Genomic DNA, 7,338 nt, shown 5'->3' with positions numbered 1-7,338 from the left:
AAACATCATGGGGGTCACTCAGGGGACACAGGGGACATCGACAGGGACACACGGACATCATGGGGGACACAGGGACATGCAGAGGGGACACCGAGACATCATGGGGGACACCCAGGGGACACTGACAGGGACACACAGACATCATGGGGGACATATGGACATGCAGAGGGGACACCCAGGGGACACAGAGACATCATGGCGGACACACAGGGGACACAGGGGACATCGATAGGGACACGTGGACATCAGGGGGGACACATGGACATGCAGAGGGGACACAGAGACATCATGGAGGACACACAGGGGACACTGACAGGGACACACAGACATCATGGGGGACATATGGACATGCAGAGGGGACACCCAGGGGACACAGAGACATCATGGGGGACACACAGGGGACACAGGGGACATCGACAGGGACACGTGGACATCAGGGGGGACACATGGACATGCAGAGGGGACACAGAGACAACATGGGGGTCACTCAGGGGACACAGGGGACATCGATAGGGACACGTGGACATCATGGGGGACACATGGACATGCAGAGGGGACACCCAGGGGACACAGAGACACCATGGGGGACACTCAGGGGACACAGGGGACATCGATAGGGACACGTGGACATCATGGGGGACACATGGACATGCAGAGGGGACACCCAGGGGACACAGAGACACCATGGGGGACACTCAGGGGACACAGGGGACATCGACAGGGACACACAGACATCATGGGGGACACATGGACATGCAGAGGGGACACCCAGGGGACACAGAGACATCATGGGGGACACACAGGGGACACAGGGGACATCGACAGGGACACACAGACATCATGGGGGACACAGGGACATGCAGAGGGGACACCCAGGGGACACCCAAACATCATGGGGGTCACTCAGGGGACACAGGGGACATCGACAGGGACACACGGACATCATGGGGGACACATGGACATGAAGAGGGGACACCCAGGGGACACAGAGACATCATGGGGGACACACAGGGGACATCAACGGGGACACATGGACATGATGGACGATGGCCAGGGGACACAGGGACACCCATGGGGGACACCCAGACACCCACAAGGGACAGCCGGGGGACACGGGGATATTGTAGGGGACCCAGGGGACACCCAGACATGATAGGGGACACCCGGACACCCACAGGGGACACACAGACACCCATAGGGGACACTCAGAGGACACCCAGACATGATGGGGGACACATGGACACCCACAGGGGACATTGACAGGGACACAAGGACATCATGAGGGACACTCTGGGGACAGGGACACCCGTGGGGGACACCCAGACACCCACAGGGGACACATGGACACCCGTGGGGGACATCCACAGGGACACCTGGCCACCCGGGGGACACAGGGATATGGTGGGGGACACCCAGACACCCCCAAGGGACGCTGACAAGGACACCCAGACATGATGGGGGACACCCGGACACCCACAGGGGACACAGGGACATCATAAGGGACACCCAGGGGACACCCAGACATCACGGGGACACCCAGAGAACACAGGGGACATCGGCAGGGACACCCGGACATCATGGGGGACACCTGGACACCCAGAGGGGACACCCAGGGGACACCCGGACATCACGGGGGACACCCGGGGGACACAGGGACACCCATGGAGGACACCCGGACACCCCCAGGGGACACCCAGGGGACACCGAGACACCATGGGGGACACCCGGGGGACACCCGAGGGACACCGGGACACCCCGGGGGACACCCAAGGGACACCCGGTCACTGTGACCCCGAGCACCCACCCACAGCCCCTGTGTGACCCGGCACCAGTGTGCCCAGTAACACCACTAACCTCCCCAGTAACACCAGTATAACTTCCCCAGTAGCACCAGTAACCTCTGCAGTAACCCCCTAGTGGCACCACTAACCTCCCCAGTAACACCAGTAACCTCCCCAGTAGCACCAGTAACCTCTCCAGTAGCACCAGTAACCTCTCCAGTAACCCCCTAGTGGCACCAGTGTCCTCCCCAGTAACACCAGTAACCTCTCCAGTAACACCACTAACCTCCCCAGTAACACCAGTAACCTCCCCAGTAACACCAGTAACCTCCCCAGTAGCACCAGTAACCTCTCTAGTAACCCCCCAGTGGCACAAGTATCCTCCCCAGTAACACCAGTAACCTCCCCAGCAACCCCCCAGTATCCTCCCCAGTAACACCAGTAACCTCTCCAGTAACCCCCCAGTGGCACCAATATCCTCCCCAGTAACACCAGTAACCTCTCCAGTAACACCATTAATCTCCCCAGTAACACCAGTAACCTCCCCAGTAACACCAGTAACCTCCCCACTAACCCACCAGTAGCACCAGTAACCTCCCCAGTAGCTTCCCCAGTAACACCAGTAACACCCCAGTGGCACCAGTACCCTCCCCAGTAACACCAGTAGCCTTACCAGTAACCCCCCAGTGGCACCAGTAACTTCCCCAGTAACACCAGTAACCTCTCCAGTAAACCCCCAGTGGCACCAGTAACCTCCCCAGTAAGCCCCCAGTTCTCACTAACTGCCGTAGCTTCATCCCCCCCAGCCCCCAGTAACACCAGTATCCCCCCAGTAAACCTCCCAGTAACTCCCCAGTTAACCTTCACGAACTTCCCAGTAACCCCATTCTCCAGCAACTCCAGTAACACCAGCAACTCACACCAGTAACACCAGTAACAGCAGCAACCCCAGCAACAATACCAGTAACACCAGCAACACCAGTAAGCCCAGCAGCAACTCCAGCAATCCCAGTCACTTCCAGCACCAGCAGCGATTCCAGAAACCCCAGTAGCTCCAGCAACACCAGTAACACCAGTAACACCAGCAACACCAGTCACGCAGTTCCAGTAGCACCAGTAACTCCAGTCACTTCCAGCACAACTCCAGTAACCCCAGTAACACCAGCAGCTCCAGCAATCCCAGTCACTTCCAGAACCAGCAACACGTCCAGTAACACCAGTAACACCAGTAAACCCAAGTCCAGCAATCCCAGTCACTCCCAGTAACCCCAGTAGCACCAGTAACCCCAGCAATCCCAGTCACTTCCAGCACCAGCAGCGATTCCAGTAACCCCAGTAGCTCCAGCAACACCAGTAACACCAGTAACACCAGCAACACCAGTAAACCCAACAGCAATCCCAGTCACTCCCAGTAACCCCAGTAACCCCAGCAATCCCAGTCACTCCCAGTAACACCAGTAACCCCAGCAATCCCAGTCACTTCCAGCACCAGCAGCGATTCCAGTAACCCCAGTAGCTCCAGCAACACCAGTAACACCAGTAACTCCAGTTGCTTCCAGTCACCCCAGTACCACCAGTCACCTCCAGCTCCAGTACCCCCAGTCAGCCCAGTGACTCCAGCAGCACCAGTAGCCCCAGTCACTCACCCCAGTAACACCAGTAAGACCAGTACGAGGCTCCGCTGCGGGCTGGGGTGGGGTCTGGGGGCGTGTCCGGGGGGCGTGGCCGGGGGCGTGGCCACATCCCACGCACCTGCCCCCCCCCAGGGGCCCGCGCGCGCCGCCTCCCGCCCGTGTTTATGGGGTGGCGGTTGCCGGGGCAACCAAACAGCTGGGCGGGAGCGGCCAGATGCGCTCCGGCTGCCAGGGCGGGGGGCGGCTCCCAGTGACACCAGTCACACCAGTAACAGCGGCAGCACGGCACAGCCGGACCCAGCCATCCCCGCGACGCCCGTCCCAGCGCTCCCAGTGCGCCCAGGAACCCCCCCTGGCCTGTCCCAGTGCTCCCAGTAACACCAGCAATGAAGCACAGCCTGCCCCAGGGTTCCCAGTAACACCAGTAACACCCACCCCATGGCTCCTAGTGTGCCCAGGAACCCAGTGTGGCCTGTCCCAGTGCTCCCAGTAACACCAGCAATGAAGCACAGCCTGCCCCAGGGTTCCCAGTAACACCAGTAACACCCACCCCATGGCTCCTAGTGTGCCCAGGAACCCAGTATAGCCTATACCAGTGCTCCCAGTAACACCAGTAATGAAGTACAGCCTGTTCCAGTGCTCCCAGTAACACCAGTAACACCCACCCCACGGCTCCCAGTGCACCCAGGAACACAGTATGGCCTGTCCCAGTGCTCCCAGTAACACAGCACAGCCTGCCCCAGGGTTCCCAGTAACACCAGTAACACCCACCCCATGGCTCCCAGTGCGCCCAGGAACCCACCCTCACCTGTCCCAGTGCTCCCAGTAACACCAGCAATGAAGCACAGGCTGATCCAGTGCTCCCAGTAACACCAGTAACACCCACCCCACAGCTCCCAGTGCTCCCAGGAACCCAGTATGGCCTATCCCAGTGCTCCCAGTAACACAGCACAGCCTGCCCCAGGGTTCCCAGTAACACCAGTAACACCCACCCCATGGCTCCCAGTGCGCCCAGGAACCCAGTATGGCCTATACCAGTGCTCCCAGTAACACCAGTAATGAAGTACAGCCTGTTCCAGTGCTCCCAGTAACACCAGTAACACCCACCCCACGGCTCCCAGTGCTCCCAGGAACCCAGTATGGCCTATCCCAGTGCTCCCAGTAACACAGCACAGACTGCCCTAGGGGTCCCAGTAACACCAGTAACACCTGACCCATGGCTCTCAGTGCCCCCAGGAACCCCTATGGCCTGTCCCAGTGCTCCCAGTAAGACCAGTAATGAAGCACAGGCTGATCCAGTGCTCCCAGTAACACCAGTAACACCCACCGCATGGCTCCCAGTGCTCCTAGGAACCCCGTATGGCCTATCCCAGGGTTCCCAGTAACACCAGTAACACCCACCCCACGGTTTCCAGTGCTCCCAGGAATTCAGTGTGACCAGTCCCGGTGCTCCCAGTAACACCAGTAATGAAGCACAACATGATCCAGTGCTCCCAGTAACACAAGTAACACCCGTCCCAGTGCTCCCAGTGACACCAGGAACCCCCTATGGCCTGTCCCAGTGCTCCCAGTAATACCAGTGACACCCACCCCAAGGCTCCCAGTGCTCCCAGGGACCCACCATGGCCTGTCCCAGTGCTTCCAGTAACACCATTAATGAGGCACAGTCTGACCCAGTGCTCCCAGTAACACCAGTAACAGAGCACAGCCTGACCCAGGGATCCCAGTAATACCAGTAACACCCACCCCACGGCTCCCAGTAACACCAGTAACAGCTGTCCCACAGCTCCCAGTGCTCCCAGGAACCCTGTACGCCATGTCCCAGTGCTCCCAGTAACACCAGTAACAGCTGTCCCACAGCTCCCAGTGCTCCCAGGAACCCCGTACGCCATGTCCCAGTGCTCCCAGTGCTCCCAGTAGCACCAGTAACACCCGTCCCACTGCTCCCAGTAACACCAGTAACACCCGTCCTAGTGCTCCAGTGCTCCCAGTAACACCAGTAACAGCTGCCCCACAGCTCCCAGTGCTCCCAGGAACCCTGTACGCCATGTCCCAGTGCTCCCAGTAACCCCAGTAACACCCCTCCCAGCGCTCCCAGTGCTCCCAGTAACCCCAGAAACACCCGTCCCAGTGCTCCCAGTGCTCCCAGTAACCCCAGTAACACCCCTCCCAGTGCTCCCAGTGCTCCCAGTAACCCCAGTAACACCCGTCCCAGTGCTCCAGTGCTCCCAGGAACCTCGTATGCCATGTCCCAGTGCTCCCAGTGCTCCCAGTAACACCCCTCCCAGTGCTCCCAGTGCTCCCAGTAACCCCAGAAACACCCATCCCAGTGCTCCCAGTGCTCCCAGTGCTCCCAGTAACACCCCTCCCAGTGCTCCCAGTGCTCCCAGTAACCCCAGAAACACTCGTCCCAGTGCTCCCAGTGCTCCCAGTAACCCCAGTAACACCCCTCCCAGTGCTCCCAGTGCTCCCAGTTCTCCCAGTCCCCGCCTGGTCAGGGCCGAGCCGCGGGGCCATGTCCCGGGTGGGGCCGTGACTCACCCCCCCCCCCCCCCCCCCCCCCCGCTGTTGTTGTTGCCGCAGAACACGGGGGGGGGGGGGGGGGGGGCAGTTCCGCGGGGGGGGGGGGCAGGGCCGGACACTGGGTCCCCCCGAAAGGCCCCAAAAAGCGGGGGGGGGGGGGGGGGGGGCACTCCTGGGACCCCTCAGACACGCGGGGGGGGGGGCAGGGGGGGGCACGTGGGTTCGCCACGAGGTCTGGCAGGGTCAGGGTGGGTGTGGGGCGGGCGGGGGGGCCCCTGGGGACGCGGGGGGGGGCAGGGGGGGGCCCCCGGGTTCTTTGGCCCGGGCCCGTGTTTTGCTCATCGCCCCCGGGCTGGGCGGGGCCCACACGTGTGGGGCCGGGGGGGGGGCACGTGTGGGGCTGGGGGGGGGCAGTGGTGGGGCGAGGGGGAGGTCATTGGGGTTTGGGGGCTGGGGGGGGGGTCCGGGGGGGCAGATGTGTGGCGCGGGGGGGGGAGGGGGGGTACTGGTGGGGCGGGGGGGTCCGTGTAGGGCTGGGGGGGGCACTATTGGGGCTGGGGGGCACGTGTGGGGCTGGGGGGGTATTTGTGGGGCTGAGGGGGGGTCATAGGGGTTTAGGGGTTGGGGGGGGGGCCTGGGGATTGAGGGGGGGTGTGGAGATGGGGCAGATGTGGGGGGGGCACTAGTGGGGCGGGGGGGGCATTTGGCGGGGGGCAGTACTGGGGGGGCACTTGTGGGGCTGGGGGGGGTATAGGGATTTGGGGGCCGGGGGCAAGCAGGGGGGGCTGGGGGGGTATCCGGGGGGCTGATGTGGGGCAGGGGGGGGCATGTGGGGCTGGGGGGGGGTCATAGGGGGTTGGGGGGTGTTCCGGGGGGTTGATGTGTGTCGGGGGGGGGGGGGGGGTAGATGGGGCAGATGTGGAACGGGGGGGGGGGCACTAGTGGGGCAGGGGGGGGTACATGTGGGGCTGAGGGGGGGGTGTCATAGGGATTTGGGGGCTGAGGGGGGGTCCGGGGGGGCTGATGTGTTGGGGGGGGAGCACTAGTGGGACGGGGGGGGGGCAATGTGTGGGGCTGGGGGGGGCACTACTGGGGCTGGGGGGCAGTAGTGGGGTGGGGGGGGCACATGTGGGGCTGGGGGGATCAGAGGGATTTGGGGGCTGGGGGCAAACAGGGGGGGCTGGGGGGGGTGTCCGGGGGGCAGATGAGGGGCGGGGGGGGGCAGTAGTGGGGCTGGGGGGGGGGGGGTCAGGGGGATTTGGGGGCTGGGGGCAAACAGGGGGGGCTGGGGGGGGTCCGGGGGGCTGATGTGGGGGGGGGGGGTTCTGTGGGGCCCGTCTATGGGGCCCGGGGGGGGCGCGGGCCGCGGGGGGGGCCCTGGCCCTGCCCCCCGGCGGCTC

Source organism: Athene noctua, chromosome 34 (genome assembly GCF_965140245.1).
Source record: "Athene noctua chromosome 34, bAthNoc1.hap1.1, whole genome shotgun sequence".
Lineage (NCBI taxonomy): Eukaryota > Metazoa > Chordata > Aves > Strigiformes > Strigidae > Athene > Athene noctua.
The sequence above is the reverse complement of the archived record's forward strand: the minus strand, read 5'-3'. Positions refer to the sequence as shown.